Genomic DNA, 27,394 nt, shown 5'->3' with positions numbered 1-27,394 from the left:
ACAAGTTCTATACCGCTTGGAAATTTATTTAGCTTTCGATCATTTACTAAGATTGTGTCTTTGTTTTTATTTATTCGTATTATGTTTTTTTTCCAAACAAATATATATTCTTTCTCTTGAAACAGTTTCAATTTAATAAAATATTGCGGTGATCAGACACTGGAGAGGGATTATTATTTTGGGGTTTAACTAAACTTATCTAACTACTACTGCGACTACTACTACTACGACTACTACTACTACAACTAATAATAATAATAATAATAATAATAATAATAATAATAATAATAATAATAATGTAAGCAAAGCTTGTTCCAGTAACACCAAGATGCATGTATGGTCTTTTTTGTGGATAAATACAAATGTAATATAATTTAATTGTTTTGCATTTACAAAATAGGTCCTCAGACATATCTCATGGTTTCTTTGGCTACACAGTATACCCCGACATCTTAAACCGAGTACTGAATGTGTGAAGAAAAAGAATGTGATGTTACTTGTCTTTCACTTTCCCCGCTCTTCAACCTAACCCGCCTGTAATAACATATACACATCAAATGACAGCGTTCTTAAGGAAAAGCACACTTTTGTATATGCAGCATAGACGTGTTGTCCTTTCATCTAAATCGTAAGCAATTGAGATCTCATTCTGAAGCAAGTACAATGCTCCCTTTGTCTTTGCTTTTTTCACAGTATTTCTTTAGTGTTAATTACAACGCATGTATATTGAGTTAAAGCACCAGACGCACTTCATGTATAATACATTTATTTGAGTAGTTTCCATTTTTAGATAGAAAACGCACAGGTTTACACATATAGTGGGGCAGCTGGTCAAATTACAAATATATTATTTAAAATGTAATTACATAGCGTTCTTTACATTTCACCATGTAACAAATTTTTTTATTTTTTTTTGGTTCCTGGGTATTAAGTGTTATTTCCTAATTGCTTATGCCTCAAAAGTATAGAAAATGGCTATTATTCCCCACAAACTTTGCTTTTGTGGCCAGGACAGTGATATTTTGAAATGTACCTATTTTCCAGAACATTCCAGATAGATTCAGTGCTGAGTAAACTTGGAGTAACTTCTAGAACTTTGTAGAACTTTCCAGTAATATAAATAGTAGTATAAATACAGGGGCCTTAAGCCCACCAGTTCAGTTTAGTTCCAGCTGCCTAAGTGGATACATATCTGCATTTTTCTGAGATGGCATCAAGGTCATAGGAGACTTCAAAATGGTGGCATTCCTGATGGGTCTCCAAGGCGGTTTTACCAAGTTTCCCTGCTATCTTTGCCTTTGGGACAGCAGGGACACCAAGGCGTACTACCACAGGCGGGACTGGCCACAGCGGACCGAGTTCTCTGTGGGGAGGAACAACGTCAAGTGGGAGCCACTGGTGGACCCCCGGAAGGTGCTGATGCCACCACTGCACATCAAACTGGGCCTTATGAAACAATTTGTCAGAGCTCTAGATAAGGAGTCGGCAGCCTTCAAGTACCTTCAAGACTTCTTCACTAAGCTGTCTGAGGCAAAGGTCAAAGCCGGTGTCTTCATCAGACCACAGATAAAGAAGATCCTGGAGTGCAATAAATTCCCCAAGAAGCTCACTAATAAGGAGAAAGCGGCTTGGAACAGCTTTGTCGCAGTGGTTCAGGGTTTCCTGGGCAATCACAAGGCCGAAAATTATGTGGAGCTGGTTGAGACTCTGGTGAAGAACTACGGCACAATGGGCTGTAGGATGTCCCTCAAAGTCCATATCCTTGATGCTCATCTTGATAAATTCAAGGAGAACATGGGAGCGTACTCAGAGGAGCAAGGCGATCACTTCCACCAGGATATACTGGACTTTGAACGCCGCTACCAAGGACAGTATAACGAGAACATGATGGGAGACTATATTTGGGGGCTGATTCGTGAAAGTGATTTACAGTATAATCGTAAATCTTGAAAAACTACTCACTTCTAAATCTTTTGTAGTCATTTTTGTATTACTTTAGTATAAATACATGTTAATTTGGATTCATATGTTGTTTTTTTCTGACTTTATGTGAACAAAAAGACTTGCCCGTTTTCTCATTGGAAATAGGTTAATTTCAAAATATCACTGTCCTGGTCACAAAAGCAAAGTTTGTGGGGAATAATAGCCATTTTCTTTACTTTTGAGGCATAAGCAATTAGGAAATAACACTTACTACCCAGGAACAAAAATTGTGTTACATAGTGTTTTCAACCCCGATGTGTTAATTGAATTCCTGTGCCTTTATGAGATATTAGTGTGGATTTTCTGGCATGTTACACTGTATCATCCGCTTGTCATTGAAATTCACGTTTAGTTCTTTGCTTAATAACAGTTGTATAACCAGCACACTTCAGAAAGAAATGTACTCGAGCTTGTGTCGAATTTGCAGTGCATACGTGTATACTAAAAAAAATACATATATTTATCATTTAGGCCATTTCGCCCATTTGTCCATATGCAATTGAAATCACTTTTTGGGTGGAAGTATATGGGACTTAAATAAGATCATAAAACTCGTCTAACTAACTTCCCATTCTTCAGCACCTGATCGTTTGAATATGGCCCTTTTGAATTACACATCCCGGGAGAATTCTCTGTAAACGAGTAGGCTACTCCTCTGTTTTGGGAAAGGAAACTTAATAGGCAGTCGCACTCCCCTCTATAATCACATTTATGAATAATGTAACACTGTTAGGCAAGCAATTTTTTTTCAGATAAATAGCAATTTGATTGCCAACGTTTCCCCATGCCCGCTAACCTCACTTTGTGCTAGGTGCAGAAATGCCATCAGGCATAATTAATAGCAGTAATATAATTGTCTTTGAAAGGTCAATTGGCTACTAGAACAGCGTGTGAGCCAGAAGCCCGGACGCTGGCTGAGAGGCTTGATACCAACCCTGTATAACTAATTGTTTTCTCATAGAAGGAATATTTTTCTTTTTATGAAGCTGTCTCTGTAATCCACGATTCTCTCTCTTATAGGTAACCGAATCTGTGATAGCGTTTGTATCAGCAACAAGTTAACGTCGAACCAAGCACAAGGGTAGATCTTTGGTATTCAGGCTAACCCGAGATTTGATCTCTTTTGGCTGTCTGACTGAAAACTGGCTGCATTTCAGATCACCCCCCAGCGGTGTCGCCAGTGTTAACCCTAATTAATGTAAAGATGAGGTGCCTGGGGTATCATTATAAATAAAAAAAGTACTGCATTAAATAATCATTCTAAACGTGGCTCAATGGCTGCCTGCGGTCAATTCTAATTTCTTTCATTTTATATTTCTTATTGATGACACGTGAAGTGGTATTATTTTTTGTCTCGAGGGGTTCAGCGGCACACTTACAAGTAGATTTGCAATACCCGATATCCATGCAGGCGTCTATTGTGTCCAATCTAATATAGACTACTATCTACAGAGAACAAGCTGATTCTGCGGCTGACTGACTGGAACCATCACCTTTATAGCGGCAGACGGAGATGAGACCCACTGTCGCTCGTGTTTCAGCCGTTTCCAGAATATCAATGAGTGTCTCCTTGACAGCCCAAACATCACATTGGATAGATCAGTATCAAATGTAACCAGGAGAGGTTGCAGCTAAGTAAACATAGCCGATCGTCCCATACCAACTGATATACATAGAACAGATAGTCCTACAGATGTAATATGTATACAGAATTAACTACATTGAAACGAAGCCTTCTTTACCTGCCTGCTTTCAAAGGCCAGCTTTCCTGTCCTGGACCTTTCCGTCCTTGTGCCAAACTGAAGTTTTAACACTTTGCATCGTTTATTGTGATTGCAGGCATACATGCTATACACTAATCTGTGTAAACGAGAGAAACTTTTTAAGGCACACGTTTATTTTGTCAGATTCTCATGTGAACAATTGTATTTGAGTTTCTCAGACCTGTTGAATCCCCTGCACTGACTAGGCTCCAAAACATCCAGCGTTTAGGTGCTGACCAGGGGCGTGGGACCAGTATCCATGCACGACTATTGCACTGCTTTATTTCTTTATTTTAATAAAATAGTCAGATAATGCTATTAAAACAAAATATTTATATTAAAGAGTGCATTACTTAAAACAAGGCCAAAATAGCAGAGGAACCTAATACTATCATAAAGTACGTGTCTCTCCATGAAGTATGCACAATATGTATATGACTGAACTATTAATAATGTTTATCACTCTTAATAACATAGACACGAATGCTTTTAATATATTTAAAGAACAGCGACTCATGCATTATGACCAGCATAGTAGCAATCTCACTGTAAAATAACACAGTGTGTAGTAGATTATTCTGCACACAAGCATACAGTCACATTCACATGCACATATGCCAAAGACCCAAAGAATTGAGACCACAGGCAACATGCCTAGTAGGACTCTGAAAGGGCACGCGCTTCTTGTCATTAAACACTAACAGCGTCACCATCCCACCAGCAGCCCTTAACGGATCTTCATATTAAAATGTTTTCTTAGACGCCACAGGCACCATTCTGCTTCATATCTGACTTGTCATAACTCATTTGGTTCAAGCCCGCTGCTGCTGCTCTAAATGTATGGTGATAACATGACTTGGCAGGCTGTGAAGTCTTAGTGTTTATTTTGTGTGCGTTATTTTATTTTGTAAGTTCAGGTACAGTTTATTGAATTTTAGCTGATCGAAAAGAGAATCATTCTTTCAATCCCCACTATATAATTTTACAATTCATCCTGTGAATCTTGAGAGATGGTAGAATTGGAAATAATAAATATATGTATATGTAAAATAGAAAGCTAGATAGACAGATGAGCATGATCAAACTGTTGGAACTCTTGCTTGCTGACACAACTATTCCAACTGTTGGATTGCCATTCTTGTTTCTCTAAAGATCTAGACACTGGCTTTGAGATCATTTAGGAGAACGACAGAAAATATTATTGTGGATTGTGTTCTTTTTATCATTCTCATTGTTGAAGAAGCAAAACATACTTCTGATCAGTATGAACTTGCAGTGACAGTGCTCAGTGGTTCTGGTATGGTAGCACCTGGTTCTGGTATTGTGCAACCAGTGTGTATTACTTCATACTATTGTGATGTCAAAATATGTTACCACTGTGGAACAAATGACTCACACATTTGTATCTGCCCTTGTGTTTCCATAGCCCATTATTACAAAACAATTACTTTTCCATTGTTTGGTAAGGTGGGCTGATTAGAAACACTGTTTAAACAGTGCATTATTATTATTTATCCCTTTACTTTTTTCTCCTGCATTAGTTTCTACTGAAATTGCCCTGTGGCTCAGCACTCTTGTGTGGCTTGCCTCTAGCATGCCTTGTTTTCACACGCTGATAATAATTTAGCTGGTGGAGCAGTGATGCTTTAAAAGCTTGCTCCATACCCCCGTTCACCACTTGCACTTAGTGTGTTCAGATCGGCTCTCGTCAGTGAGCGCTCTCATTAATCACTCACCCTTAATTGCCTACTCCCCATCTCCTTCACAAGCAGAAAATACAATATCCCCCCCCCCCCCCCCCCCTCAAAATCCTGAGTTAGAATTCTTCGAAGTTCTATCCTCAGTTATAATTAGTTCTGTACACCTGGGATCCTAGTTACAGGACTCCATTGCTGCGCATATTAAAAGCTGTGGCTCATTCTCATCTTTTTAAGTCTTACTGATAGTTGCTGCAAGAATTCAGATGTTACATGATAATGGACAACCCTGAATGTTTATGACACAATGCAATTTAATTTCCTTTATACGGTAAATGGGTGTGATTTAGGCCTTCAGCAGGTAACACAAAGTACAATTTTCCTGGGGAGAGGGGCTATCACGTTGCCCCTGGCACAGCCTGCTAAGAGCAGCACTTCTGTTCTCATGGTCAGTGTCTTCTGATGCTTCCTAGTAGCTGCCACAGTTAAAACACTTTAACCCTGTCCCATTAAAATTAACTTTGCAGGGAACTTAAGCTATGCATTTCACCACATTGGCATCCAAAGCCATCTTTGCAGATTGGCATCGACACAAGGGGAAGGGATGATTTTTAACAAACATACAATTATTCCAACATTTATACAGCTGTAAATATGTATTGATCAATACATATATTTTACTGCAAGCTAATGCTGCTTCCATAGAGCAGCATGTACAGGCAACTTGTTTTGTCCTGCTACTGGCTGGTAGATATTTTATTTAGCTAATAATGCTCAGGGCCGTGCTTCTTTATGTATTATTTAGTTACAGGGCCTGTAACAAGATCACCTCTGAATCTTGTGTGTGGTTTGAAATATAGATAAAAGCTGAACAGCTAACAAGAAATTTTTCTTCTTTTTATACCATTGGATCGACTGTAGAAGCGGACCCAGGGACAACTAGAGCACCTTCTCCACTCCTCTGTTGTATGCTCAGCTAGCAGTGATGATCACAGCTACAAGCTCACTGAACACTGATCAATATATAATATACATGCATAGTACGGTATATTTGAACCCACTGTCATTTCTGAATGTCAGTGTAGAAGGCAGTGGGTTTTCATTATTTCCAATGTCATATAGCCTGCAAAAACAAAACACTCCCCTACCTTACTGTAATACCGAGCACTATAGCAGTGTTTTGTACTTTTTGTAATCTTTGTAATTCATGAAACTTCTTAGCCTTTGCATGGGGGCAGAAACTCACAGGCAGTAAGAATGTTGCATAGAAAATGCCTTTCCTTCATAAGATTCTTCTCTATTAACATTTAGTCACCCTTATAAAAGTTCCCTATAGTAAAAGCATAGCAAAGTAAAGCATATTTAAATCATTGTAAACACTATTAAAAATAGAGATGGGCATCAATATCGATATTTTGATATGATATCGATGTTGTTCGATATCGATAACAATTTCCATATCGCGATATCGTGGTATTTAAAAAACAAAAACTTCATAGACGCTCGCAGAGACATACTTTTTATTGTAAAAATACAAACGCAGTGTGATCAAGTTTATTTTATATTAAGACACAACAAACCCTATGCATACCAATCATTGTCAGTCTCGTAGGGAAACACCACACACTAAAGTATTATTTATCATTGGCTGATGATGGAATAGTAAAACAATATAACAATACCTTGTTTTGATCCATGGATATTGTGAAGCAAAGCACCGCTGTGTTAAAGTTTGTAAATATCTGTTAACATCTATATATGTATATATGTTTGATATTGCAATTGTGCTATTATATTTTTCTGTGTTTTGGAAGACTTCGATATTATCGATATCAATATCGAAATACGTGCACGATATCGATATACAATTTTCTTATTGTTGCCCACCACTAATTAAAAACATAGTAAACTACGGTAAAAGCACAATATAACCACTGGGAAAGCAAGGGAACACTGCAAAAATACAATACAAATTTACCAGGGTAAACTTTTAAAGCAAAACGTTAATAAAATAATAGCAATGTACAGTGCTGACTTAAAGAGTAGCTTCAAATGACATTTTCTTAATTTGAATGTCATCTTAAATTTCATGCTATTTGCAGCCATTCCAAATGGTTCTTTTTGCAATGACTTATTGATTGTGTTTTCTGTTTTTAAGACTGTGTTAGAGTGCTTTAAATATGAGGCAACTCAAACCGAAGAGCAGATCCAAAACTCAGTTGAACAAACACAGTATTTATTGCAAAAAGAAACACTCAGAATGATTGTATACACCATAGCATGGGGAAAGTACAAAATCAGCTCTTTAGCACAAACATTAAGAAATTGTTGAGACGGTGGTCCTAGTTTTAAGTGTATTTTTGTAAACCGTAAGCTAGTTAAAATTATTTATGATTGAGTGTTTAAAATCGCGGATTAAAGAGAATCTACCATCATGGGCCACCAATGAAAAAAATCTTTCTTTGAGCATGTTGAATAGTATCCAAGGCCAGGGGGCTACTAGCACAAGTGGGAGTTGGCCCCCTTTTCTGTTAAGCTTTAGTTCTTCAGTCACTCAGCTATAATTCAGTGGTGCTTCGACTGGGTGATGGCGTTTGACAGAGCGATTGGGGGATCAGACAGCCTTCTTGTCAGCACCTACATGATTTGAGAAGCTGGCTCAGCGCTGGATCCCAACACGTACGTTCTCTGTGCTGACTGCTGGGAGGCTGCATTGCCTGGGGCCAGCCATGCGGAGGTACATGCTTTCTATACAGGACACTGTGTTGTTTCATTTTCAAAGGGAATGTTTGCAGAGGTAAACAAGTGTTTTGTCTCGCTTGGGACCGAACCTTTAGTGTTGAAATAAATTGGATGGCTTTTAAATATGAATCAATGCGTGTCTTGAACTTCTATCTAGTGTCTATCTAAAAAAGAATGACTGACAGCGACTGGTGATGGCATCAAACTGTATTCCTAGGAAGGTACAGTCTTTCAAATAAGGTAAAAAAAAGAGACCTTAGAGTTTATATGAATTGAGAATGAAGTGAAAACTACAGTCAGGCTTTTACTTTGAGTTTTCGAGGGTGTTCAGTGTAACACAGTTTTTCGCATACAGAGGTACATTTGTTTGCAGGGTAAAATGACAAGATTTGTAAGATCATTGTATGTAAATACCGTGATAGTCTCTCTGATATCCTGTACAGTACAAGCTTCTGAATAAAGTCATATTCTTCAAGCTGTTTCTGCCTTTTTTTCTACATTTGTACACCTCACCAAGTGTTTTAGTGACACTGAAATTTAGAAACTCATTCTTAAAAAAAGACATATGATTTGCAGAAAGCAGTCTTCTTGTTTCACAATACTTTATGTTCGTAGGTTACATTAGAGGTGAGGTACATTCAAAATCCTCAACCTTCATCTGCCCTAATATTGAGGGGAATATTTAATAAAGTACCTGTATTAGTTTTTCCTGTCCCATAAAATGCCATCAAACTTGATTTTAAAACAAAAGCATATTGAATGTTAAACTATATTTTTGCAGGTGGGTATGCTGACAATTTGTAATTGGTTTAGCCAGTGGACAACAACCACCTCTAATGGAACTCCACCACATCGAAATAACTCTGCTGGTGCTCAAATAATGCATGTGAAGCAGGCAGTATACATAAGATGGTACTGGAGATCAGGGGTGAGGTAATAAGAGCATAGTAAGTTATTTTACAGTGGAAAGTGTACCTTTATTAATAATGAGCAGCTTGTGTTTGTGTGGGTGTTTAGGGGGGTCTGTCTCATACTCTTTACCTTCATGTGATACTTTCTGTTTGAAGCCTGACTTGACAGAAGATCCTTCTGTTTGACAGACAGAAAGGTAGCACAGGCTCACCCCTCTCTCTCCAATTAAAAAGTGCTGAGGTTACAGATGACTGCCTTCTATGAAAGAAAATAGTGTAGTAAAATATCATCAGTATGATTACCGGCACAGAAAAGCTAGAAACGCAATATTGGGACTCACTACCTGCATATTAAGGTATGACTATAAGAAAATTAAGCAAGTAGACTAACATTTTATCCCCATGACCATGACCTTGTCAGAACTACAGTATTACCGGCAAAGGCAACCCATGGATTAGAATTCAATACTGTGCCATAGTGTTATCACACAATTCTTTCAATATGGTACTGCAACGGATTACCCATGTGTACTGTGATTACATAAGTTAAAATACAAAAATATTACCACTGGGGTACCATTCTACCAATGGCCTAATGTCTTTACTTGCATTCTTGAGACAAGCACACATTTATTGTAATGAGAGTTATTTCGCTTCATCAGCAAGATCAACACAGATGGAAGAGAATAATCATCCTGGGTAGCTAGGAGGTGTTTAAAAATGTTTACATTTTTCTTGAGGGTCATTTGACTTTTCTTCTATGATCAATGTCTTCAATTCCTTGGGTAGAAAGCTGTAGCATTGACTGTTCACTAGAATGGCCCATTGGGTTGTCACCTGACAAGTACGTGCCTCTCGTAGCCCTCTATTAAAGACGGGCAGATGCAGCTTATATGAAACAGAATCAATGTTATGGATGACATTTGCATAACACAATTATTCAGTAATGTGAGGGACAACCCATTTCCAGAAAAGTATGTGCTACATATCCTGTGTTTCAATTTTTGCTTATTCAACACATGACATGTTTACTGGTATAGAGAACTTAGCAGATGCATTTTTTTCCCCTGGCGCAATCCTATACCTGCAGGTATTTCTGTTTTTTGACAAAACTATTGCAGACAGGCCTCAATTGATTGAGTTCCAAATTTGTTTGTTCTGGGGAGGAAGCAGCACCTCTGAATAATTCACAAAGCAAAAAGAGAGAGGCACGATCGATAGGGCGATAGGGGTGCAGCTGTGATGGCAGGGGGGAAGGCTCCAAGGGCCTGGTTAAAATTGGTGAGAAATTCAGAGAATCGTTGCCTCTCCTTGGTTTCTACCAGACAACTCTCCTCTCCCACTTGTTACTACAAACTGTACAGAGACTGCAAACAGGGATTGGTGCAGTGAGATCTGGTTACATTGGTTACATTCAGAATAAGCACTCATACCACCGGTCATGTTAAAGACCTGAAGCTTTTTGTAATGAATAACAATAACTGATTGTTCTTGTTTTGTTTTTTTTGTTTTTTTACAATGTAGTAGATTGTGCCAGCCCTTGAGACTATATTGATTTCCAGTATTAATGTGTCATCATGTGCAGCAACCGGGCAGTGCTTCCTCACATACAGTATTACCCAGACACACTCCATGTCACCTTCTCATTTGAAGAAGTGCTGCCCTGGAGGAACCAGCCTCCAGGAAAGAGGGGAGAATATAGTTAATCCATGTGTTAAAAAGACACTTGTTTTACAAGTAAGGATTACTGCTTCAAACCTGCCCCAGCTGAGAGGCTGGAGCTTCTGTCTGATTTAGAACTGTTCTTCATTGTTCAGTGTCTTCATGTTAAAGCTACTGTGGTTTCTCCCCTACTGGGGTTCAGTTTTGAAGCAAATTAAGATTCATTGGTGACTCCAATGATTAATCTAATTGGTTAATTTTTCACAATGATTAATCTATTTTTAAAACACAATCCAGTGTATTTTCACCTATATCTTTAGTGTATCATTCTTTATACAGATGTCTGTCCATCATAGTACTGAGGAAGTGAGCTCACAGAATCTTCCTGGGTCATTTTGCACTTTGTCCATGTTCTAATACAATGTTTTTACACCTACCTGCACTAAGTATCAAATCTACCAGCATCGCTTCCTTTACACGCCAAGTTGTGCTGTCACCACAGAGTCAAATAAAAAATTCTGATGCCTGTAAGCGTGACAAAGCAAACAACTCCCATGCTCTTTGTTCCGTGGTGTTCAAAGTGCTTTATTTAGCTTATTCATTCCTTGTTGTGTTGTTTCAGATGCCTCTACTGCCTGAGGCGGAGCTAGAATCATTGAACCTGGTGTCGCATTTTTAAAGGAGCCACTGGAAAACCTTGAATACTGACGCTGCATGACAAGAACAGAAATAAAGTGACAAGAAACCTCACACAATGACAGCACTGTTATGTCACACAGCTCAAGGAGACATACCGCAGAGATCACCCCCATAATCTTGGGGTCCTAAACTGTCTGTGCCTCCCTAATTTTATATGATGGCTTCTCTTGGGGTTTGAGCTCAGTGAGTCAGTGCTGCCCTCTCCCAGGAGCACATGCCTCCTCACATTCCCATACCACCGCTGATCTCATCCCCATGTCTGGTTCATGTCTGGCCATTTCCTGGCACCTGTGACACCCCGTCCTACAGAAGGGTCTGTTTTCTTATTGCATCAGAAATCACCAAACCGCAGCCTGCCTAATGTGGCTCCATAAGATAGTCATGCTGTTGGGGCATTCTGATTGGTTTCAGAAGTGTCTTGTTTGGAAATGGCCAGGCCCTATTTTGAAGAATGTGGAAAGGCAAAGGGAGGAATGAAATCGGTTCAACAGGGGACTTATCATTTAAATACTTCTAGCAAGAAAATACTGCTAACATTGAATTGCTTAAAAATACGGTCCCTGCTGTTCAAGTTATTCTATCAATAAATCAGACTGGTTCACCCTAAATACAATACAAATGAAAGTTGAACCCCAATTGGTGATGCTCACCAGGATACAAGAAGTATGATTTAAAACATTCAATAAAATGTGCATAGTCAAAAACATGCAAGCATATGAGAATTAGAGGGTAAAAGGAAGGTTGAGGGCTGTGAAATGACTTCAGGAGCAATCTCCCAGTTGATTAACAGGAGTGTAATATATTGTTATTCTCTATCATTTTAAATAACAGTCTTTAACAATGTATTCTTTCTCTGTAAATGCCCATGACTCGCAAATTACTGAGCAAAATCTACGTGTCGGAAAGGGCTTGTCAATAATGTTTTATGCCGTGCAGAGTGTCACTGAGATGGCACGAAAAGCAATATACAATTTCATATTGAATTGAATAATATTTCTAATACTGTCATAACTTCCCCTCCCCCTTTGGCAACCACAGCCCCCTATCCCACCAAGCCCCTGCAATTTAATGCAATAAATACATTGTGTGTGACAGCAGAGCTGGCCGCTTGCAAGCCCCTTCTCTCGTCCCCTCTGTTTAAATACGAGCCCCACATCATCACCTGCTATAACACTGGCTGCTCTGAATTATTAATCACTAATATCATTATGTAGTCACTCCTTGTCATAACATTCTATCTAGGCAGGGGGAACTCAATCTTTGCACGGAGCAGCGGGGCAGCACGCATAGACTATGCCCATTAATTATTGATACGGACTAATTGGCTACAGGATTTGTGGGGCACAGTTACTTTTGTTCTTCTCATCGCTTTTGCTGCTTCCTGGAGAAACAACATTATCACAGGCAAGTCTGGCCATTCCCTGATGTTGGCAAATTAGCATCGACTTAGCCCTTAACTAGCCGCATACTGACACAATTACATGCTCTGGTACCAAGTACTAGGGAGTTACTGTAGGTTCATTCTCTGCTAGGGTTCACCCAGTGAGGATACAACTGGGCTGGAGAGATGCCATTCCCGCTTATCATAAATATAACAAATTGTGAATTTTGTGCTGCTGAAAAGAGTTGATGGCACTAAGCAAGCCTTCACCCACAGTAAGAATGTTGTGAAATTCTAACACATTTTATAACATTCTCTATAATTCCTTTAATGTATTGAGCATCTATTTCCCATACTGTAAACACATTTACATCCCCTTTTTGTAAACTAAAGCCCTGTACATTTAAGATGTGTTTTTGTAATTGGAATGAGCCGTGTGTATTAATGTGTAGGACTCTGGCATAGGGATTGGTAGACTTTCAAGGTTAAGATGGTTCTCTCCCCCAAGAAACAGCATTCATTGTGGGAGTCCAAAAGTTTAAAATGGCTCATGAGCTCATTATTGTTTCAGGACCTGGTGTGGCGATATTTCAAATGGAAGGCTTGTCAGGTTTAAACGTGTACACACTTTAGTTTAGTTTACAACTACTGAACATTTAGCTATCAACTAAACTCACAGATATCAGTCACTAAATTAGGTTCAAAGACCCATATTAACCTTGAATTACTAAGAGCTGGTTTCACAGATCCTGACTAGCACTAATCCTGGACTTCAGCATAAGAAATATTTACTTGTGTATAAGAGTTTGCTTTTGGTCCTGAAACTGTCATGCATGGGAAACCCTTGTAAAAGTACAGGGGTTATTAGTATGACAAGGAAGAAAGATATTGATGGAATGAGAGGGGAAGGAGAATTGCAATTAGTGAATTCCACTAACTGTTGGCGGAAGAAAGGTCTTGGAAATGAAAGCTGAAGGCTCAAGGCTGGTATTTTGATTTTTAAATGTGTATAGGATATTACTGTATGAAGTAAAAACTTTGACCACCTCTATCTTAACAAACTAATAGATTGCTCTGTCAAAAGCATGGTGGTAAAGCAAAGTAAAGTGCAGCAAAGCAAAGTAAAAGCTTGGTAATGGAGAGAAGAAAATCATATGATGAAAAAAGACAGTTTCCCATGGTTATTTCATATTCAAGTCAGTGAGTACTTCATAGTTAAGTGCACAGGACTGCATTGTGGTTTCAAATAAAATCACATTTGATGGATGCCATTTAGCAATAGCAAGTGCAGATCCTGGTCTTGTGTTCCAAAACTACATACATTAGGTCAGGTGCTGCTAAAAGGCACATTATTCTCGCTATAACAATGTCTAGCACATTATGTTAGGCTGTTACAGAAAAGTCTCGGAAACCCTCTGCGCCAGCTTTTGAAACAATAATGAAATATACTATTTACGCAACCAGCAAATGCAGCTGATTGCTATCTGCTAGAATGCAGTGCCACAGTGCCACCAATTGACTGAACTATACTGTGAATTGCTTAAGTATATGACCTTGCCCTTAATAGTGGTCTGGAACACCAAAATCCCTGCTCACATGCAAACAGGCCATGCACTAAAGATGGTCTCCCATTGGCAGTGTTTTTGAAGAACACAAAAGAAATTGCCTTGTCAGAATTCAAGTTACTGCCTGTGTTGATCTGGAATGTTCTGTACCACTTACTGGAGAGGCAGGGAGGAAAGCTGGAGAGAGAGAGAGCCAAAGGAATGATCCGAAATGACAGGCTCACCTACTGCAATTACAGCAGCTTTCAAGTCCTGAGAAGCACCCACATTATCAAGGGGGCCGGTACTCCTTACCACGTGTGGTGTGATTCACTCAGCCAATAGATAGAGGTCAGGACCCTGGCTCGGGCTCGCAGCATTAGCATGGCACATGCAGAGTGTGCTTCCACAACCTGGATTAGCCTGGGGCCACTTTAACAGACTAATTGAGACATCTTTAAACTTTAACATATACCAATCATGACAGGTTATCTAACAAGGTGCCATTTCCAAATGCATTTTAACAAAATGTTGCACCAGCAGAGTGGGGCCCTATTCACAGAACTTTATCTCACTTTATTCAAAAACTATATTTGCAGACATTCAATCAATCAAAGTGCTGAGCTATCACTGAAATAGATCCTTCTGTGTACCAAGGTTCTGGAACTCTGATATCACTGAAATAGATCCTTCTGTGTACCAAGGTTCTGGAACTCTGATGTTGCTGAAATAGATTTTCTGTGTACCAAGGTTCTGGAACTCTGATATCCATCAATGCATGTGCGTCTCTTTAGTATGTTCCTTTCTGTACAAACTGAAAAACACCAAGGATAGTCTTAATTGAATGATTACATGACTGTGGCATTTAGAACAATCGAGTAGACCCCATTATCTAAGATACAAGATGTTTCAAACACAAGCATATGCTGCGACACCTTTATTAACCAGTCACTAAAGGGACAGGGACTAGATTCTCATGGCTCTTTATTCCAGATTGTCAATAGCACATTTATTAATGCTTTGAGAATCTGAACCTGAAGGTTGCTTATAGGTGTGAGGTTTTTGATACACTTTATAAAAACAGTCGAACAAAAAAATCGAAGAGGGTTCCACGAATACCATAAAACAAGGTAGTATTAAAAAAAGTGATCAAAACAGCACTGGATACAGTACGTTATGGTAAATGAATAATGTAAGATTGAGAAATGTTAAAAGTACCTTCAAGAAATGTGTGTTTGTTTTTTATTCTAACAGGATACTAAAAAGATTGTTCTGTAGTTTTTAAAGAGAATTTCAATGTCATCTCTGCTCTGTAAGTGCTTTAGTTTTAGTGGCGCTGGCTCCACTCCAGATTGCACTTTTTTCCCCCATTAACAGACTGCCATGTAGTAGGTTGTACAGTCTGGAAGCAGCCAGTGACATTCCTGAAGCAAGTCTGGGGAGAATGTGCCCAACACTCAAGCAGCAGAAGGGGATACCCTCCAAATGATGTGCAAATTTCCTGGACTCTGTGGAATAGCATTGTCACAATAAAAAGGTTTTTCCCATTAATCAGCTTTTTAGTGGCTGGGGCAGAAACTCATTGCCATAATCGGGTCGACAGGTGTGGAGAGGGTGAAAGGGAGCTGGGAGAGAGGGACAGGCAGGCAGGGAGAGAGGGGAGAGGGAGGGAGGGTGAGAGTGCTTTTTTCCCTGCCTGCCCTGCCTTGGCCGCTCTGCCTCTCAGCCGAGTGCACTGATTAGAGCTGACAGCCACACCTGCTGTCCCAGAGCCGTCAGCAATTACAGCTGCTTGCAGGTCCCGGGAAGCGACCACATTAAAAACCAGGGCAGCCACATCTTTAGCATATGCGGTGTCACTCAGCGAGATGCACGCAAAGACATTAGAGAGAGGCCAGGACCTCGGTTCAGGATCTGCACATTAACATGGCATGCAGAGAGGGACCGCTACAGCCAGGATTATTCTTGCTAATTGAGACTTCTTTAGCCCAATGACACTTTTTAAACATGGGGCTGGGGTGAATAATAATTCTGTTGCATACATTGCTCTGGTAGCCCGTGCAGAGGTTATGCTCACACTTACTTAAAGAAAGAGGGAATGTGGCAAGCAATTGAAAATCAAGAGTCTTTTATTAAAATGTGATTCTACTCACTAAATCATTTCTAGGATGTTTTTTGGGGGGAAAAGTTGCACTTTTGGCAGTGTGTAATTAACATGTTAATCCACCCTATCATATTGACCAGAAAGTTTTCATACCAAATCAATATAAATGTGCTTCAGCACACTCTCCTTTACCACTGTTTCTATTCATGAAGGGCATTGTTATCCAGTCTGTCACATCAGGATTGCAGGTATCCAATCTCCCAGGTCGGAACTCTAATAGAACACATTTTACACAGTAGGGTACAACATTCTAAGCCTTTTTAGAAGCATTCTAATCTCATTCTAATTTCAGCATTCCAATCTGCTGCAGTAGCCAGTCGCTAAAAGGACGCAGCAGGAATAGGAAAGTAACAACCAAAGAAAGGTTTAGAGAAGAAGGAGGTTTCCAGCAGAGCAGTAGAAGAGCAATCAAGCTGATAGACTATTGACTTGAAACCTGGAAGTGACCTATGGGACATCTGTAGAGTGACCTTAACCTCCTATCCAATACTGCTGTCTGGAAACTCTTGTGGAGGTGTTTCTTCATCCTTTAAAATTGTATTGAGCGATGTCCCTTCATATAAATGTGTAATGATTATATTTTGGATGATTTGATCAAAACAGAGACTGAATGGTGGCCCTCTTTGGCTTTTTATTTAACAGGTAACCTTATAACTGTGAATACTGTATATATGATAAAATTATATTGGAATGTAATAATAATAATAATAATAATAATAATAATAATAATAATAATAATAATATGTTTGACATTTATTCTGAAGGGATATTAAGTCATTCTTCAATGATTACAAACTCTAATTCCTTCATAGAATAGCCCACCACTTTTGGAGACTGTTCCTCATGAAACCTCAGTAAATTGTGCAGACCTCGATACTGAAGCACCTTCTAAGCAAGTGTCAGTCTGAAACTGACTCAACAAGCAGCTGTAGCGTTTTTATATTACAGAACACATGTCATGAATCGTGCATTACATATTGCAGGGGGTTCTAATATTTTGTCCATCTCCTGTACATGGCACCTGGCTGTTTAGATTGCTTAATAATATCTTCCAGATTGGCAGATAGTTTTGCTATCAACAGCTGGATGTAACGTTACTACACTCGTCTCTATGAGATGCAGCCTGGCACAGATACACTGTGATCTTTAATCTACAAACATAATTTCTTTCCAGAGGAGGCTAAAAGGAACCCTTGCTTCCCAGAGGGAGATATTAACGAGCCCATCTAGTTAAATAGAGCTCCAGCATTACCTAATGTACCAGAGAACTCCAGGATAGAAAGCAGCCAGATCCATTATTTATGATTTATATATCTTTCTGGAGTTCAGAGCTGACAGAAGTGAATGCTTTGGTGTGTGATCGGTAACTTAAAGGGATGTTTATTCTCTTGTTCTTTAATAAAGGCAGGGTTTATGAGATTTGATCAATAAACACTATCTATCAATCAGTAACAGAGAGTCCCCCTGCTCATTGTTTTTGTTTGAACTTCTGCCCTGCAGCCCAGTCCCCTAACCACTGAACTGCTGACTGCCTTTCACACTGCAGATCAGCACTAATAACACAGAACTGTAATTGTTACAGTAAGTAGCTTCAAATGACATTTCCTTTTTATCTTTTTATGAAGTTTGCTACATTCTCAGTGGTCTTTACTGCAATTACTCCACTATTGTGGCCTGGGTTCTGTGAGTTCAGGAGCTGCTCTTCAGGGGTAGTTGCCTTCCACAGACATATGGAATATAGGCTAGATCATTTATATAAGTAACCAGCAGCACCATCTACAGCTACGGCCAAACGTTTTGCATCACCCCATAGAATTAACTCATTTTGCTTCATAATGTCAAATGAAAACCTGCTGAATAATGTTACGTTAACATATTGAATTACATACAGCTTTGTAGTTTTCCATATACGTAATGAAAAAGTGACAAAATTGGTAGGCTTAGTTTCTTTGATCTCATGATGTTAAATAAAATATCTAAATTATATACATACTTTTTTTTTTTTAATTATGTCTGAATCCTAAAATTCTAGGTGATGCAGAACTTTTGGCCATTGCTGTACACAGCAGTGCTTATCTAAAAAAAAGATTTGGCTGATCTAGCCTATGCTATATGTATTTATTACAAGCAACCTGAACTTAAGAGCATCTCCTGAATTCAGGTGCAAGACTTATTGAAAAGAAAGAACATTCAGTAAGTAATAAACTACTTGGAATAACTAAAAGCATCATAAAGAAAGGCAGACTTAATATAGTATAGTAGCACACTAGCACACAACAAGTTCACAAAAGCTGAAATACTATATTTGGTTAGAATTTCCATTCAAATTAACATCATCCTTCCTAACTATTCCTGGAAATCTCTTTTACTGCCATCTAGTGTTTTGTCATTTGTACTGCACACTGGAAAGAGAGGAAATGAAAGGGAACACCATCTTGAATAGTAATGGCAGAAAGTCAGTTGGCTGACTGACATGTTAACATGGGAAACAAACTTGAAGCCATGACTCTGGGTTAGGAGCTGCGTTTCAGTGACTGGTAAGTGAATATGTTTGTAACTTTGAGGTTCTACTACTGTATGTATGTATGTATGTATGTATGTATGTATGTATGTATGTATGTATGTATGTATGTATGTATGTGTGTAAGCATGTAATCAACAGTACAAAGGTCACTCTTGAAATCAGGACTTAAAGGATGTGTTGCAGTAAGAATACCTCTGTTAAGAAAGGGGAACAAGACTAAAAGGCTAAAATATGCACAAGAACACAGACATTGGACTAAGGAACAATGGTCAAAGGTGCTTTGGACTGTTGATGGATGGACAACGACACATGTGCCTTCTGCCATTTCTGTTGTCAATTCAACACTTGTCTTCTTTCTATTCCTTAAGGATATTATTATCAAGTACTGCTCATCTTTGTTAGACAGCTTCATAGGTCTTCCAGTCCTGGGTTTGTCAATTACAGATGATGTTTCTCTGTACTTGTTGATTATGCTTCGGATACCACACCTTGAAAATCAAGTGATGCAAGCTATTTCACTCAATGTTTTTCCTTCTTTATGGAAGTCAAGGTTGTTATAATAGTAGAAAACACTAGTGGAGGCTTTGAGTAAATTGTTGATGCTCATAATGCATCCGAGTAGAAAAATGAAACATTTTTGCACAGCAGTGTATGTACAGTATGCATGTATGTATATACACACACTAGCGGCCAAATAAAAAGCAAAAGATGACCACCATCTAGTAAAAAAAGATGCTGAACTCAAAGAGCCAGTTGTGTAAGATTTTGATATGGTACACGTACAGAACATTTCTTAAGGGAAGGTGTATTTTTTTTCTAGTTTATTTTTTCTTCTTGAATTTAAGTCTGACTGTATTGATCAGCTAGCATAGCTTGTCTGTGCTCATTACAGCTAAATAGAAAATTAGAGCTAACCGTCACATTTTTGTGCAGAAACACATCAATAATTCAGTTGGCTCTCCCCTGTCGCTGCGCTTCACATACACTGTTTTCTTCCCTGATAAACTGTCCCTTTTCATTAACAGGGGCTTTTTTTCGGTGGACCTGAATGTGATTCAAGCACCAGTTCAGTGTAAATAAACACTCTTCAAACATGAAGCTATTTCCCCTCCCTCCCATCATCTAACTAGCTACAGTATCTACATCCGGAGAGGAATATATGTATGAGCCTAAAGAATATTTCAAGGATGGGCAAAGCCAGCCTTATAAGATTTATATAAAACAGACACATATATACACACACATACTGTATACATATATATATATATATATATATATATATATATATATATATATATATATATATATATATATATATATATATACTGTATATGATAGAGTCTTAGACATTTTGCACATTTGGGGGGGGGTTATACTACCATAGAATCAACCAGCGCCATCTACAGAACGTCATGTCACGTAGCCACCAGATTTGTGTTTTTTTTTGTTTGTTTTTATCCACTTTTATCAGCGCTCTGCTGCTATGGGGCCTTGAAATGTCAATTCTTGATGGCCAATCCTGCTGGAGTTGAAGACTTCTTACATTTCAGCACACAACTCACGTGGGACAAACCCCTCAATAAATTACAGAGGGTGTATAATGGATATCAATGAGATGATCTCCTCCAGTGAGGGAAGGCTTGAAGACTGACAAAAATGGTATCAGACTTCCCTCACAAGTGGGGATAAATCACCTACATCACTGACACCCATTATGCATTTTATTTATACAACAGGCCATTTATAAGGGTTTAACAGTTTTATTTATTATCTCTTCACATGGTGATTGCTTCCAGACATATTTTATTGGCTGATCAATGCAAAAATATTGCAGGGATTTATGATCACTAAAGAATAATACTCGGAAATTGTCATTATGGCTCTCCAAGTACCTTTTGACAGATGCATGTGCATACAAACCTATTGATTTTCCATAAGTTTGCATTGAGACGCCTCTTCAATTAAGCTTGTTACGACACAATAGACAGACAAGAGGCACAATTTAAAGCAAAATTACTTTTTAACATTCGATTCTAGGGTCCTCATTTAAAACCTTATGCACTGATCATGTCTGTTCATCTAATTCTGTCTATCTGTCACACGCTACATGATGAACTTGCCTTCTTGTCTTCTACAAACGTGTATCACAGACTCCTGGTCTCCGGTAGACATTATGGATTGCATCGATTTTGTTTTTTACTGTTGGGTAATGTATTGACATTATGCGGATCCTATGTACAGGTATGTGTGTGCAATCCTTTCCACATGCTAGCCGGTATAGTTTTATATTCCTTTGCAAAAACACTTGTAATTCTACAATCGAGTGAATGTGCAGAAATACTTTGCTGGAACCAATTTAGAAAACTAATACTTCTTTCATCTTCCCTCTAAAAAAAAGACCTTCACAGATATAAACTTTATGGGAAAACAGCCACCTCTAATTTCACTGAAGTCGACCTCTTAGTGGCATTCAGACAGTGGAAGCTCTGCTATCATATGGGAGACATGAGTTTCAGACTGAGAAAACATACAATTGCTTACATTCTGGTAGCAACATACAAATTGTTTAGAACAGACACACAGTTGTGCAGGAAAACAACTATTAAATAACAGCAAGCTTATAGAAATAATCAGTGAAAAAGAATAAATACCATATACGTCTGGATTTCAAAAGGTATGTATTTTAAAATAAGGATTCTAAGGAATCATTTTTAAAATACCAGAATATCTGGGGTAGCAACTCATTCTGTAACTGGAGATTTAGCAGTGAGGAATGTATGTTGTGTTCGGCTAATGTTTTTTTAACCAATGTTATGATTCAATGTTGCTGATTGAATGTTTGCTGTCCCCAGTGGCCCTCTTGAAATGAGACAATGATCTTTTCAGTTAGAGTCTTGACCTGCCATGTTGCTTTCTTCAGGAATGCTCTTACATTTGGTGGAAAAGGAAAGGAACTCGATACAAAACAGATACTTAAGAAAAATAAAAACAGGACACGATTGTGTTAAACTATATATATAAAAACTATATACGCATACACCAAACTATGAAACATGCAGTACGTTTTTATTGATTTTTAAAAAATAAATTGTAGTGTATTTGGATATAATAATAATAATAATAATAATAATAATAATAATAATAATAATAATAATAATAATAATAATAATAATAATATTTTAATAAAAGGAAGCTTGATGCTCCACATCTCCTCTGAGATTGCTCACTTCTTATTTGGTGCTAAATCTGGTTAAATCTTCGTATTTTATATTTCTGAGTAGCAGTGGGAGTTTAAAAAAATAATTAGAATGAAAGTACTGCCCTGGGAAGCATACTTTCTTACCAGGAGACAGGGCTCACCCTATTTTGCAGTCTGGTCAATTAGGCACCTAGCCCACAACCACCACACATTTGTCAGAATTGGTAGGCCCTGATTGAGAGAGGCCCAGGACTGAAGGCAGAGTTCAGTATCGAGCTGTGAGGGAAAGCTGTCCATGGTGCCTGCAAGCAGTGCCATTGACCTTAACCTTTCATAAGCAGTAAAAGAAAAAGCTAATATTAACTGGCAGGTGAACAGACCAAATAAATAAAAATGTCATCAATTTCAATAGCATCTCTGCTGTAGTGTCTGAATACAAAGACCTCTACACTTTCTCACAATAATGGAAGATGGGTATAGTAACAGCAGCTTGATGTACAATATATATAATTATCCTATTGTACACCCAATCATTTTTCATTCACAACAACAGCGCTGTTTATCATCTGTTTAATTCAGTACAATTCACTCTGTGTCATAGACTGATAGACAGCATGAGGTCTTTGTGTCAAAAGAATTGGAGCCTCTGTTTAGTTTTTTCTACTATATTAACCTTCAGAGTGGTTGTCGCTAGTTTTTCAACAGCTTCCTTTTTTCTTTAGTTTCTCTATATTTCTCTCTAACAGCAGACCTTAATTCCTGCAACCTGATTTTCTAGGGTTCTAGTTAATACTTGTGTCAATAAATCACCCCTGGGTAAAAAAATGAACTAGCAAAAAAAAAGAAAGAAAAAAGAACTGCAGGATTAAAATAAAGAGCCAGTATTTAGATCATTAAAATATACCCCACCTGTGTAGCCTAGAGGTGCTTGGCATTGCACCGCATTTCCCTTGCTTCCCAGCAGGGGGCTTCCCTTATAGTTTAGCACAATGCTGCCAAGCTCATGTTTCTAGGCTTGTTGTCTCTGGGAAGCTAAACTGTGACCTGTTTTTGGTTTGATGGCTCATGATGATGAGCAGTAATGTGCTGGATTAGTCTGTGGTGACAGCAGCCTTTTCTCGGTGAGCCTCTCCCAGGACATGCTGCTTGTTGAGGGAGGGGAGTGGGGGTTCAAGTGTGTATGACTGCTGCCTAATGGAGAAATCAATGTACCTCACACACAAGGGAGAGACCCACCCCAGCTGAGTTGATTCATAAAAAAAATAAACAGCTAATCATCACCAAACCCAAAACTCTCCATCTATTACAGTGGAACTGGATTCAACAAGCTAGTACAGGATATAGAGGGACTCTGTTTGTCTGTCTGTTGGGGATGAGTGTCACCAGAGGCGCTGGAACAATTTTTAAAGTGGGGGTGCTGAAAGCCATTGAACAAAACTGTAACCCCTGTATATGATGGAAGCCATACAAAGCCGCACCCCCAGCACCCCTGGGTGTCACCAGACTATTACAACAGGGATAGAGAAAAGTACGTCTGTATTTATAGAATAGCATATAGGGTGATAATTACTGACTAATTAGACATACCCACACTTGTTGTATAAAAAAACAACAATACTCATGATGTGCGTATCAGGGGGTGGGGGGATGTAACCACTTACAGTGATATGATTTCTGATTTCTATATAATAATAATAATAATAATAATAATAATAATAATAATAATAATAATAATAATAATAATAAATAAATACTCACATCCTCTTCATGATAAACTGTCACACACCTGCTTCTGAGTATGTGGTATTTGTTGTACCAGTATATTTTTTCCTTATTATTTTGGACAGTGGATGTATTATATGCTACCGGCACGCACATTTAAGACTATACACTGTGATGGGTGAAGCCATCCGTATTACTGAAACTAATAAATGTTTGGGGAAGGAACTGGTGGCAACACACAATTATAGGAAGCCTGCGATCAATAATTCATATCTCCTGTCAGCGCCGCTCTCCCACTCCAATACAACAATTAACTAAAGCAAAGAACAATGGCATGGCACAGTGCCTCTGTGAGAGCTGTCCTTTAAGGAAGCCTGTACCCTATTGTGTTTCAACCCATCTATCCGAGGGTGTGTGGGCTTGCTTACCTCCTTAACTGAGAGAGTTGGAGGGAAAAAAAGTGAAATAAAGTAATACAATTAAAAAAAAAACAACAAACGTGTAAACCTTTTAAAAAAACTGCATAGTCTTTAGTGGGGTTGAGAATAGGAATCTTTTAGGTTTTACATTGAGGGTCTTCAACTGAAAAAGCTTTTTTTCATTATTAATGAAAACGAATACACCGATTGTGAAGATAAACAACTTCTATTCTAATATTGACAGTGTGTGTGAGGCCCTCACCGTACATATTGAATAAACTGTTGTTTTTCTTTAGCCTAAGGTTTGTGCTAGCATTCAGTTTGATTAGTCAAGGATAGAGATTTGGAGAACTGTGAGGGGAAGCTGTCCTAGTGCCTGCCTGTCTGCCTGCCTGCCTACCGGCCCTGTGCCTGACTCTCACCAGAACCATTCTCCTTTTTATGATCAATAAAAAGGAAAAAAAGCCAATGATTGCAACATTTAAATAACAAGACAGAAAAACGAGAACTCTTTTCACTCTCTGACCTGTTTGTTCCCTGCAGAGGGTGTCAAGCACGCAGGCAGGCAGGCAGGTAAGTAGGTAGCAGCATCTCTGATTTCACACTCCGACGACCACAAATCTGCCAGCATTTCCTGCGCGGAAAGCCTGCAAGTCAGAGGAAGCTAAATTTAATCCCAGTCGCAGTGGTTAATGCAGCTCGACTGCAGGCCCCAACAACATGAGGATGTGGAGGCCTCAGTCATCTCCACCTCCAGGCTGCCTAACAGCGGGCACTCGCAGGCAAGCACTTATCAATGAAGCGTTCTCCAGAAGCTTAATTGAGAGGGAATAGGGGGGCGGTTAAGTAACACAGAGAGAGAGCGTCAATGAAGGAGAGCTGATTCAGAGAGCAGGTTTTATTACGTTGAATGGTGGATTAAAAGTACATGAGGGAGACTTTTTCCAAGTTCAGAAAGAAAAGGAAAGGAAATGAAGGAAATTAACCCATTAATGTCCACCCAGTTTTAAAGGATTTTTTTTAAAGCTATTTGCACTGTGGTTGTGAGGAAGACAAAGAGCAAACAGGAAAACTTGAACTCTTTCTACTTTTCAAACTGACAGAAGCAAACAAGCCTCCAGTCCAGCCTACAAAACGTTCTCAAGACCATCTTTATAAGCAGTCTGAAGCAGTGAGATTAGGGTAGTTCATAAGGTTGTCCAGTTTGTGTCTTTTAAGAACTGTGTATGAAACAAGGAGATCAGGCTTCAGTGAAAATACATACTGAAAATGATACTACAGTAGCTGCAGGTGCCCTTTAAAAAGAGCTGAGAGACACTCGGAGTCCATCCTGGCACCCCCTCCTCCTCTCCAAACTACCTGCCTGTTTTATAAGAACATAAAACTACACAGCATCAGCTCTAAAGCCTGAGTGGCTCATGAATATTTTAAGCAGCACTTAGGCAGACAAAGTAAAGAACAGCAGCAAGTATTTGGGGAGCACATGTCTTCTTCATGCAGCATCTAGCCTCTCCAGGTACAGGTACAGGGGCTTCATAAAACTCCCACCCCCACCTAGCGCCAGCAACTTCAGCATTCATCCCAGAGTGTCCTTGCATACAAAATAGATAGCAACTCAATCATCGGAATTACTCCAGCAATATCCCCTATACTGTGTTTTTTTGGGGGGCTACATGGAATGTGTCTGTCGTTCTCCAGAATGAAAACCCTAAGGCTTTCTGTTATTATGTAATGTAATGTATATTAAAAAGTAAATGATCTGGCGTCCCTAGTGACCACTGTGCTGGAGTGCAGGGCGAGTGTCATGACCAGGCTGGGCCCTCACCTCCAGGGTTCCGTTGCTTGATAACATCGGGTGCTTAGATTCAGCTGCTGAAAAGAGGTCATTGACTTGACTACGGGAATGCAGGTCGTCCGTCTTCAGTCCTCCTGATTGGTAAGTTGTTTTTGGTGACGAGGCGACATCCGGATTGGGTATTTTAAACAGCCACGCTTCCAGGAGAATCTATACAGAAACCTGAAATCACAATTTTAACCAAATTTACCAAAGTCACAATCAGATTACAAAATTGATTTCATATTATCCAATATACAATAGATTCTATTCAAAGTGTGAATGCTCCAGGATCATTTAGTACCAAACTTCACCCTTCATAATCCACACTGTGCACTGTTGTGTTTGCATCCTTTTTACCAGTAGAGGGAGCTCATCACAGAAGTCCAAGACAGGTCAACCTTGACTAAGTGGCCTTTGCCCTAGCTAATGCCCCGTTTCCACTGCCTGGCGCTCCCAGCTACAGCAAAAAAAAAAAACAGGGTGTTTGCAGGGCCCCCCAAGCGGCTGAGCGCAGCTATCGGCAGAGTTTGTAGCTCATACTCCATGTAGCCAAACTGGCTACAAAGGAAGTTCGTCATCACGTAGCCAGGAGGTGTGGCTGATTTTCTTTCATATAGGTAAAGCATGCATATGCCATGTTCTTTATTGTTTTTCTTTAAGCTTTATTGTATTCAGCGAAAGCAAAGAACTTTGTTAAATCGAACAATGTTCATTCTGCTTTGGCACATGAGACAAAAATTTTAAGTTGCATTGCTTTTTTTTTAATTCATGATAAAACACAACAACAACTGTTTGTTTGGCTGTGCGCTCAACCAGATTATTTTTATTTACAATAAGCTTATGGTTACATTTATCTGTTACCGCTGGTTTCTTTAAAACAAAACACAATACAATCCCACCACCCCCCAGTTACCTTTGATGCAGGCAAGAATTCCTGACGTTAGCCAGGTTTTGAAAAAAGCATTGAAGTGCTCTTTTGATTCCGGAGGCTAGCCATGGGGAGCCAAAGCCTGTAGCGCCAGGCAGTGGAAATAAGTGAATCCAAACTAGAAAAGGAAGGAAGGAAGGAAGGAAGGAAGGAAGGAAGGAAGGAAGGAAGGAAGGAAGGAAGGAAAAGTACAGTGTTATGAAGTTGTTTTTTTTTAAC

Source organism: Acipenser ruthenus, chromosome 26 (genome assembly GCF_902713425.1).
Source record: "Acipenser ruthenus chromosome 26, fAciRut3.2 maternal haplotype, whole genome shotgun sequence".
NCBI classification, from domain to species: Eukaryota; Metazoa; Chordata; class Actinopteri; order Acipenseriformes; family Acipenseridae; genus Acipenser; species Acipenser ruthenus.
Note: the sequence above shows the minus strand (reverse complement) of the source record.